The sequence below is a fragment of the Lactuca virosa genome, chromosome 9 (genome assembly GCF_052849685.1).
Source record: "Lactuca virosa cultivar CGN04683 chromosome 9, Lactuca_virosa_CGN04683_v6, whole genome shotgun sequence".
In the NCBI taxonomy this organism is placed as follows: domain Eukaryota; kingdom Viridiplantae; phylum Streptophyta; class Magnoliopsida; order Asterales; family Asteraceae; genus Lactuca; species Lactuca virosa.
This window is the reverse complement of record NC_136434.1, coordinates 138,734,830-138,745,728: the sequence shown is the minus strand read 5'-3', so window position 1 is coordinate 138,745,728 and position 10,899 is coordinate 138,734,830.

Here is a 10,899-nt window from a genome sequence, read left to right as displayed (position 1 = left end):
TTATGATGAAACTTCTAAAAATTGTAATTTCCTCTAACGAAGTCAGATTTAGGCGTTCTTTATATGTACGAGTTCGCTTTTATAAGTACTACGGCTTCCGTTTAGATTATTTATCCTAAATAATCTTCTATCTAAATTTTCTATCTTAGATTATACTGTAAAGCGAAAAACGGGGTGTTACAACTCTCCCCCACTTAGAGAGATTTCGTCCCCGAAACCCTATTCCTAGCATTCCTTAAGCTAATCCATACATGTTGTTCTATAAGGGTATTCTAGATCATTGTGTTATCTTCATTTTCTACTTTAGACATACTCCCAAACTCCCCACGAAGTCTTCCAAAACGGGGAACTCGTCGGTTTGGACGAATGATCACCTTTAGACGAGAAATGTTGATTTGTTCCTTAGACTAGGGACACTATCGACCAACTATAAGACGAGTGACTAGGGAAATTTGTCTATGACACCCTTACGGAATACAGATAATTCTTTAAATTTTAGGGGTTCCAACAACTTGGAATTTAACTAAACTACTATTACAGGATTACCGGTTCGAAACTTTGGAACCAATATTCGAATATTGTTGACACACTCATCGTAAGGTTTGCTTATTGATTCATGGAATGACTAAACACGTAATCAATTTGATGCCTAAAGTTCCACTGAAGTATTACCATATGCTTAAAGGGCATAGTCCTTTTCGAATGGTCTCCTCCCATGGGTTCCTAATCATACTTATGAAAACAATTTATCTCTTGACATTGATCTTACTGGTAAAATCCTTTGACATGGGTTAACTAAATCCTTTACTATGGTCGAAATCAAATCCCTAAGTTTATATGTATTGAGTACTCGATGCTTTCTATGGCAAACCATGCCGCATACTTTGTGTTCCCGATCCTCTCCTACAAGTAAATATCCTTCATTCGTGAAGGTATAACCTAAATGGCTATATGAGTCCTATCTGGGAGTTTGGAAAATTCCTAAATCTTACTTAATGCTTGTAAGGAAATTCCAACTAATTCATTGAGAACATTTTCAAGAATATCATAACCTATAGGTACTCTATCAGAAGATTCTCTTCTTATTTTGCTCATATGACAACACCAAAACATATTCTAACTTCTTGTGATTCAATCTCTCATGGATCTTGATGTTGAAACTGAAATTCTAACTTGTACTCGCACCTCTATCTTAAGGTCCGGTTCTCCCCCACTTGGGTTCAACCCATTATTTGTCGCTACTTGTCAGTGATCAAGCCTAATATGGCCTACTCTATGCAATTTGTGGATCCTTTTTGACTTTGAAGAAACTCATGTTTGTCATATCCAATGACCCTTGATATTCCTATCGTACTACTACTACTTGTATTCTTCACAAGTAACTTCCTTAAAATAGGGTAAGCGCATGCCGTTTGGTAATACACTAATGTAATGTCCTATTCCGAATCGTTTCCTAATGCGGGGAGGTGACCCTAAGATCGGGTATCATCAGGCTTGGGGCCTTTAAGGGAATTATATTTAGAACCATTTGGGTGTGGGTGATGTAATTTCGATGACCCGGGAGTTCGGTTTGTGTTTTGGAGCCAAGGGGCATTTCGGTAAAGTGTTAGTTCGGGCTTCTATGGAAATTGGATTTTTGTTCGGGAAGTTTTAAGGCAAGTATTAGTTTATATAAGTGTAGAGCTTCTCGTTACCTCTTCGTGGATATAAGGATCGTTGGAAACGGACTTATAGCAAAGAAGTTATGGCCTTTAGAAGATTATAGGGTTTAAGGCTAACCCTAGTATGCGGGGTGTACGTAGGAAGTACATGGGACATACTAGTGCTAAGGTCAGTACGCGGGGCATACATTGGTGTACACTGGGCGTACTAATCTGTTGGATCGTGACACTTGAGGGGATCACGCTAAGCATAATTGGAGTACGTTGGGCGTACTCCAGATTCATGCAAACCCTAAATGAGGGTGTTGGACCATATTTAAGCTCATTATCTCTTCACCAAACCCTAATACCTTCAGCCTCTATCCCATTCAAACCTAGATTCTAACCGTAAGTGCATTTTGGGGATTTTGATCTTGGCAAGTGATTTGTGGGTGTTTTGTGGTGAAGAAGAAGAAGAGGGACACTTGGAGGAGTGGCATGAGCTTGTAGATCCAGGAGTATCTTCCCATTTGCAAGCTTTCTAAGGTAAAAATCTTATACCTTGATGATCATTTTGTTTAGATCTACTTTTTGGTGTTTCTTTGGTATTTTGAGTCCCTTGAATTAAATGTGAGCTTTTGATATACTCCAGAAGTAGTGGATGTTAGATCTAAGCTCCAATAAGTTCCATTGTTCATAAAAATGGAAACTTTATGGGATTTATTGGTCCATGCAAGTATTAAGACCCTTATTAAGTTCCTTTTTAAGTGTTGAGTCCCATTAAGGCATGTATGTGAGTAAAGTTGGCACCTTTATTGGTTAAGACCTTGTCTAGGGACCAGATCTATGTTTTGGACATCTTGGCTTAACCCATTAAGAGCTAAATATGGGTTTTGGACTTCTGATGAGTATGTTGGGCATACGAGGAGGTACGCTTAGCGTAATGTTGGGTTATACATCAGATGTTTGTACTTTTTGCATCATGGTTGAGTATGCGGGGCGTACGTCTCGAGTACGCAGGGCGTACTCCCCAGCTAGGCTTCTGTTTTTTGGACCATGGTTAGGCTGAGGACTTTTTGAGTTCGGGCCATTGGGCTTCTGTTTTTTGGACCATGGTTAGGCTGAGGACTTTCTTGCTAATGGTCCCATGAGAGTTTTTAGACCCAATTAGGAAGTTGGGCCATATTGGGCTTGGGTTGCCATATTTGGCTTTTTATGTAATTAGGTTGGGCCTTGGTATTGGGCCAAATCAGAAAAGGGTAAAATGGTCTTTTACCCTTTATGAAGTTGGTTTATGGAGTGGGCCTCGGAATTTGGGTTTCGGGATGATTATTGATTGATTTTTGTATTTGTTGTTAGTTGGCGTGAAGTCATCCGGTTCAGCGACTCGAGCAGTCATTGTTTGTCAGTAGACTGAGGTGAGTTTCCTCACGGTGTTTTGCTAGTCAAAGGCACCAATTCTGGCCCATGGTTTATATGTTAGAATGATAGATGTCTACGTGACTCTTTCATGTGTTATGTGATGGTATGCTTACCGAGCACGACCCGATGCCAGGCGGGGCATGATGAGTATATTGTATGCTAGTTATCCGTATGTGTTTTATGCGTACCGGGCGAGGCCCGATGCCAGGAGGGGCTCGATGATTGTATGGTATGCTATTGTCTTTGTGATTATCGCATGTGTTCGTATGGTTATATGTTTATATGCTTAGATGTGTATCGGGCGGCACCCGATGTCAAGCAGGGCCTTGGGATTGACAGATCTATATACCGAGCGGGGCTCGATGCCAGGCGGGTGCCATGTCGGGCGAGGCCTGATGAAGGGCGAGGGCCTAGTATGTAATTATTATGTATGGTATGTGGTATTTTGGGGAACTCACTAACCTTTGTGCTTACGGTTTTTATGGTTATGGTTTCAGGAACTTCCGGTTCGAAAGGGAAGGGCTCGGCTTGATCGCTGCGCATCTACCCATGTTTCCGCATTATAATGATTTTGGGATTGTACTCTAATAATTTTTTTATTATAAAGCACTTCCGAATATTTAGAAAAGAATATTGAATGTTGACGTAAAGATAATTAATGTTTTGGTTGAATTAAAACTGAAATTTTTACCTCATAATTTTGGGACGTTACAACTAACGCATACGTTTGATACTAGCAATAATATATAAAGTAAAAATTCCTTATTTATTGCAGTATTGTCGTCGTACATTTATTACATTAGTTAAATCCTACGAGCACTATTCTCCGATGTGATCTCTTTCATGTTGGAGCTTTTCCTCGATCAAAAGAACAACCAACCACATTCTATGGTTCTTCCCTTGCTTCCTCCACCATGAGTTGAAAGGCTCGCCCTTTGGACTTTGGGGCTTCAACTCCGCCTTGTTTTCTGTCGGTTATCCATAATGTTGCAGGTGCAGGAGCTTGTATTGCTCCTGTGGGGTTCAGAAGAGGGCAGTTGGCCTTGATGTGGCCCATCTGATTGCAGTGGAAGCAGATACGCACTCCCTATGCTCCTTTCTTATAGTTTCGGCTGTAGTGTCCCTCCTTGCCGCAATTGTAGCATATTACAGAATGACAAATCTCTTCATGTGATTTTCCACACTTATCACACCTTGGACATTTCTGTCCTCCAAACCATTAATTTGTGTGCTTGGATCTTTTGGCTGTTGGCTGGGATGGAGCTGGAGTCTGCCTCTTTTCCCTTGTTTGGGTTTCCAACTGAATCTCTCTTCTCCTGGCATGTTCCTACATCTCTAATAAAGTCTTGTATCGATTATTCGATATAAACTCCCTGATCTCAGTCTTGAGCATACTCAAGTACCGAGACAACTGCACCAGTTCTGAGGATGCATACTCTGGGTAAAATAGGGCCCTCTCCGTGAACATTTTGGTGATCTCTGTCACCGACTCTGTTGTTTGCTTGAGTGATAAGTATTACGGATCTAGTTGCTCCCTCTCTACAAGGTTAACATACTCTTCCCTAAACTTCTTCACAAACTTTTCCCATGACATTGCGCTCTTCTCAGCAGGTGAATAGTCCTTCGTGATAAAATTCCACCAGTCTTTCGCCCCATGGCGGAAAAGATTATGCGCATACCTAAAATTTAGATTGGCTGGGCAAGCACAAGTATAGAATCATTATTCTACATTAGAGATCCATCTCACTGCAACGATTGGATCCCTGACACCTTCAAACTCCGAGGGTTTTGTGTTATTCAACTCCCTATAGGGCATCTCCTTCTCCCTAGGTGAGACTGCGGCAACAACGACAACAGTTGCTGCTACGGCGGTGTTGCTAGCTACGGCGGCATACCGTTCGTCAAACATGGCGATTAGTTCGGTCTAGATAGATTTGAACATCTCCGGAATCATTTCCCTTACAGTGGCTCATACTGCTGCTTTTATCCAGTCGAGAATGTCAGTCTCGCTTGTTCCTAATCCGTGTGATCCAGAACCCGATCCGCTTCCCCTCATGATCATTACCATTCTGTAGATATAGATAGGTCTAGATTAATACGAATCTATGAATTATTTCGTATTAACGATCAGTCCTCTCCAACTTCTTAGTAACCTTGCGATTCTTCTTGATCCAAGTATGAACCCTGTACTTCCGGTAGTATGAGCCCTTATACTAGTTTCCATACCTACTCATACTTATTCCAAGAATTGTCCTAATGTTTCTAAGTCGCTACACTCTCCTACAGACATGCGTTCTTTTTACACACACAATGTTCAAGGGTTTAACTACTCTCTTTTCTAGACATTGCTAGGATCTTACGTTTCTACCGACGTTATATTATATGTCTTTATTAGGTACATATATACTTCCTAGACTCTCCATCTAGGATTCATTTCCACTTTTCTCTACTATTAGCCAAGGAAGAACTTCCACTAATATTAACTAATTATTAGATGAATACGATTGCCTGCCTCTAAAATTAAAAAGTCTATCGACTGAAAGATCTGACACTACGACGATTAGACTCAGACAAGAGCTGCATAATAGCACCGAATCAGGCAATCTAAAACTATTTAATTCTAGGAGCATGCAACCTAACGTATTTGTCAAATAACTAATTAATATCAATATAGGTTTTAAGCAACAATTAACAAGCAAATCTCTAGGCTATAAGACATCTAACTTATCAGGCAATTATATTTAGCAATTCTTGAAAAGATTCCTAGCCTACATACTAACATGCATTTCTAACATTTCACATATCAGTAATCGTAACAATATAGATATTTTGGGAATCACTTTCCTTTCTGAGCTTTGGCTGACTGTACGCATCGCATTCTTTTCTTTTGAATAAGTTATTTTTCTTAAAAGATTTGTTAAGATATTCAGATCCTCAGTTTGATTCTTGAATCACATGAATGTTCATCCAGTTCGCTCAAACCAGGACTCTGAATATTCATTTATATTAGTTCTAATGTGAGTTAGAATTGATTAACTAATATGTAATCAATCAAAGTAAATCGGATGAACACATCGTGTAAATAAGATCTGATTGGCTCGTATTAGTCTATAAAGAATACAAGAAGTTGAGAGTATTTACAATTTTGAAAAGCAGAAAAGTGACTCTCGACTCTAATACTTACCCTATTTATAGGGTATTACAGACACAATAAAAAATACAAGGACTATACATTCTAGCATCAAATTCGAAATGTGCCTTTTAAATACATATAGAGTCGAAATTACTTGGATTTCGAACCCTTACAGACTCATTCGACTCCTCACTATCTACATTTCAACTCCTACAATCTCCCCCTTAGTGAGAGTAGTCGAAATTATGCCATAAGCTTCAATGTATATAGAAGTACAATCCGAACCTCCATATACCACAAAATCATCTTTCGAATCTCTGACTTGTCTTCAACTTCATTTCTCTTGCAGTTGTTTATGCGTACAAGGAGATTGAAATATTGAGCATTCGTATACCTTTCTAAATCACTAACTTGAAATAATAATTTTTTCAACCTCCCATTATTGTTCTTCCCACGAAATACCACTCCAAGTGGTTGATGTATTATTTCCCCATCTTCATACTTGTCGATATTGTTCTTCCCCTTCAACAAAGATTGAGGAACTTCCGAAGGCTTATTGATAGCTAAAGCAAGCTCAATATCTGTAATTGCAAGGAAATCATAATAGTTGTCAATGAAAACCTTGATATGAGCAAAACCAATGATGAAGTCATCCTTGTTGGTTTCAGTAAGCTTTGAAACATCCACATTACTTAAAATCATTGTCACAGTGACCATGTCATTTAAGTTCATCAGTGGTAAATCTGTAATCGAGAATTCACAAACAACATTGTCTGCTCTTAAGACCACCTAACAAAAATTTTGCAGAAGACCTTTAAACAAGTTTTCTCGCATAAAAGTCATCACTTTCACAATCTTCACTTATGACCATACTTCTTCTCCGTTTTTCTCCAAGACTGCATGAAAACATATCTTCAGTCTTTTGAACTCTTCTTTATCATTGAAGTTTTCAACGATCTTGAACTGAGAAGATGTGAGCAACATGCGATTTATTGGGAAGTCAAGCTGATTGAAATCAGTGTGCTCAATATCATAACTCTTCTTAGGCACCTTGCGAAAATAGTCATCCAGCCCAATCGAGACAATATCCTCAATTATTTCATAACACCTATGCTTGTTGGATCACCCTTGTTCAAGCCAGGTGGGTCATTTTGTCTTTGCCTCATCATGTTGTTAATTTGCCTTTCCTTTTCGATTTCTAGAGCTTGTTGCCTTTTCTTCTTTTCTTCTGAAGGAACCACTGAGATAGCTTTTCCTTTATTACTTTGATCATCTTTCGAAGTTGGTGGCACATAACTCAAACTTGAACATCCAACTCCTTTTTTTCTAGTGATCCCTTTTTTCATTGGTCTTGTTGTTGTTGTTGTAGAAGTTGTGGTCAGTGAAATGGGAAATGAAGTCGGTATTTGAGTCGAAATCACTTTTCCAACAACAGATCATTTCTCATAATCTTTTGAAGAACCAACACCTCCACATCATTTATCTCCCCCTTGTGACACTTGCAAAACACGTGGAACATTTGTTGGTAATAGAAGAACCAAATCAAGGGTGGGAGCAAGATTTGCTTCGCTATTAGTCTCAATGTTCGAAATCAATTGAGAAATTGACTCCTGAGAAACTGATGAATGATTCGAACGATCAGTTTTCAAAATTGACTCCTTGATACTGGATAAGAATTCTTCCAGCTTTACGAACACCTAAGAATCCTTCTCCGTCTTGGCTTCAAGATTGTTCAAAGAGTCAGTATTAAAATCAGCCAACTTTTTTCTAGCAATTGCAACAACATCAACTTTGTTATGCAACACAGTGTAATTTTTCTCCATCTTTTCAACCTCTTTGGCCATCTCTGATTTGATTTCAGGAACCTTAAGATCCATAGACTCTTTCATCTTCTTCACTTGGTCAATAAAAATATCATGAAGTTCCTTTGTAACATCACGAAGCTTTTGAATTTCGTAATCAAAGCTTTTGGGATGAACAACCAACCATTCGAATTGTTTCTGTTTAAGGCTTTCAACCAGGCTTCGAAAACGATTCACCTGAGATTTCAAAAATTACTCCATCTCTACCCCAGTCATGAAATTCCTTCCCCCAGTATCTACTTGTAATTGAAGAAGAGAATTGATTTTGTTGTTGAGAATTTTGATTTTTTTACCCGGCATGATCATGTTATCAAGTACATTATCCTCCTCAGGATCGAACTGAAGATTAACAAAAGACACCATGATCTCATCATCATTTGGTTCGTCTTCTTGAATCACTCTCTCAGCTTCAGTGGATTAAGAAGAAAAGAGAGTAGTAGTTGGTTCATGCATGATCGTGGAGTATGTTGGTGAAATGGTTGAAGCTGGTAGTGAAGTCGGTATGGGTGATAAAAGTGGTGGTAAAGAAGTGAATGTTTCAAATGAAAGAGTTTCGAGGGTAGATGAGATAATGGTTGAAGTGGGAATGGTTGATGTTCCAATAGTAGAAGTAATATAGGCCTCTTTGTTCTGCATCCCTTCACCTATGTTGAAATTTGTGTCCTTATCAGATAAGTCCACAGGGATATCTGGAGTGCGAACCTCCTACGTATAGGACTCAGTATGCGAAACCCAGGTGGTATGTACGTAGTATTCTCAGGGATGCATTTCGTTGTTTGATCCTTCAAATTTATGTTTGTATCCGTATTAGATACGTTTAAAGTGACATCAGGATCTCCTGTCTCCTCGAAATTTTACTTGAGAGAAGAATCCCTTCGAGGTGACTCATGCCTAGAATAATCATTTTGAATATCCAATCTTCCACTGTCACTATCGTTATCAGCTTCGATAGTGACTTGGTCAAGTGGATCTTGGTGCTTACTTTTCTTTTTTTGCAATTTCTGAGCCATATCCAATGCTTGTAGTTTCTTCGAAGTTGGAACGACAGGAACATGCACTTCTCTAAACAATACACCTCTCCTGTTGAACTGAGGCTTTCTAATCTTCTTGATACCCTTCTGTGATGAATGAGTATGCGAAGAATCAACCTGTGTTTGCTTAGTTGTCTCGATTTCAGATTCTTGAACAGATGACCTGACTGAAGAATCATGAGGTCTCTTGGCTGGTTTCTTGGTATGCTTGAGAATGCCAGTTTTCGAAAGAATAATTTCTTTAGAAACCTCATCCACCACAGTTGGTGGTTTCTCAGTTTGCTTTTTCTTTTTTGGTACTTTAGCAGCTTTCGAAGAACCCTCAGCCCCTTTCGATGGAAGAACCCCGATAGAAACAGTTGAATCAATTGACACCAAGTATTGTACAAGAAGTGAATTTTGAAGATCAACACGCCTTAGCATCGCATCGGGAATACAAGCATCAGTAGGAAATATGGTTGGATCATCAACAAAAATTCATGGAGCAGCCATAGTGGAAAACTCAACAGTTTCGACACCAGCAGGAACCAAAATCCATTCTTATTGATACACCTCCAGCAGAATCAAACTCCAGTAATGAGCACACAAAACTCCATTTGTCAAATTGGTGTGAGTAATTGTTGTACCAAATTCTTCACAGAGATGTGTGGTATAATCCACATATAGACCATAGTAAATCCCAACAATAATAGAATAGATTTCCAATTTGGCTTTGTAACCCTGAACTTCGACCAGTCAAGCATCGTAATACTATTCCAAATAGAAAACTCTAAATGCAGGGTAGACTCGACTTTTTAAATTGAATGATTCCAGTCAGAACTAGTTGATGCCCCATCTTGAAACATCCCAAAAATACGGTCCAAAATTTTCGTTTTAAAATCATTTAAGAAAACCATAATTCATCAACATCATAATAAAATCACAAGTCATGTATCCCCAAAACATCATATCAAAATACTGTATCAAAACAATGTGTCAAAACATCAGAGTCTAAAACGTCCCAGTCTGAAAGTTATGGTGTGTGCCATGCAGTCATGCCGAGCTCTTCCCCTTACTCGCGGAAGTACCTGAAACCAAAACTGAAAACTGTAAGCATGAAACTTAGTGAGTCTCACCAAACTACCACATACCATACACATAATCACATAATAACATACATTGGGCCTTGCCTGCTACATCGGGCCCGCCCGGCATCAGACTGAAGTCCGGCATCGGGCCTCGCCTGGCATCGAACCGAATTCTGGTATACATATATCATATCAACAAGCATATAACATAAACACATAACATAAACATATAAACGTTCCTCGGGCTTGCCCCGGCATCGGACCGAAGCCCAGAACACATAACACATAACATATAAGCTAAACATTCCTCGGGCTTGCCCCGGCATCGGACCGAAATCCGGAACATAAAAACAAACACATGCAAGAATCACAAAGACATCAAGCATACAAACATTCCTCGGGCTTGCCCCGGCATCAGAACGAAGTCCAGAAACATATAGACTACATCGGGCTAACCCCAACATTTCTAACATACATAAACGGGTCGGCCTTGGTGCCTTAGACCCGTTCCTACTGGAAGAGGACTTACCTCTCAAGTTGGCTGCTGAAATCTTGTCACACCCCAAAACCGGAACGGCAGAAACGTTCGGGGGTGGAGGACGTCATGTTTAGTATCACAACAATGCAAAGTAGTAAACAAGCAACAACATCATCCATTGCATTAATAATATAATTTCATACAAGTGTGTTCTGACAAGTTATATAGACACCAAAAATATACATCAAAATAAAAGATGACTCTTG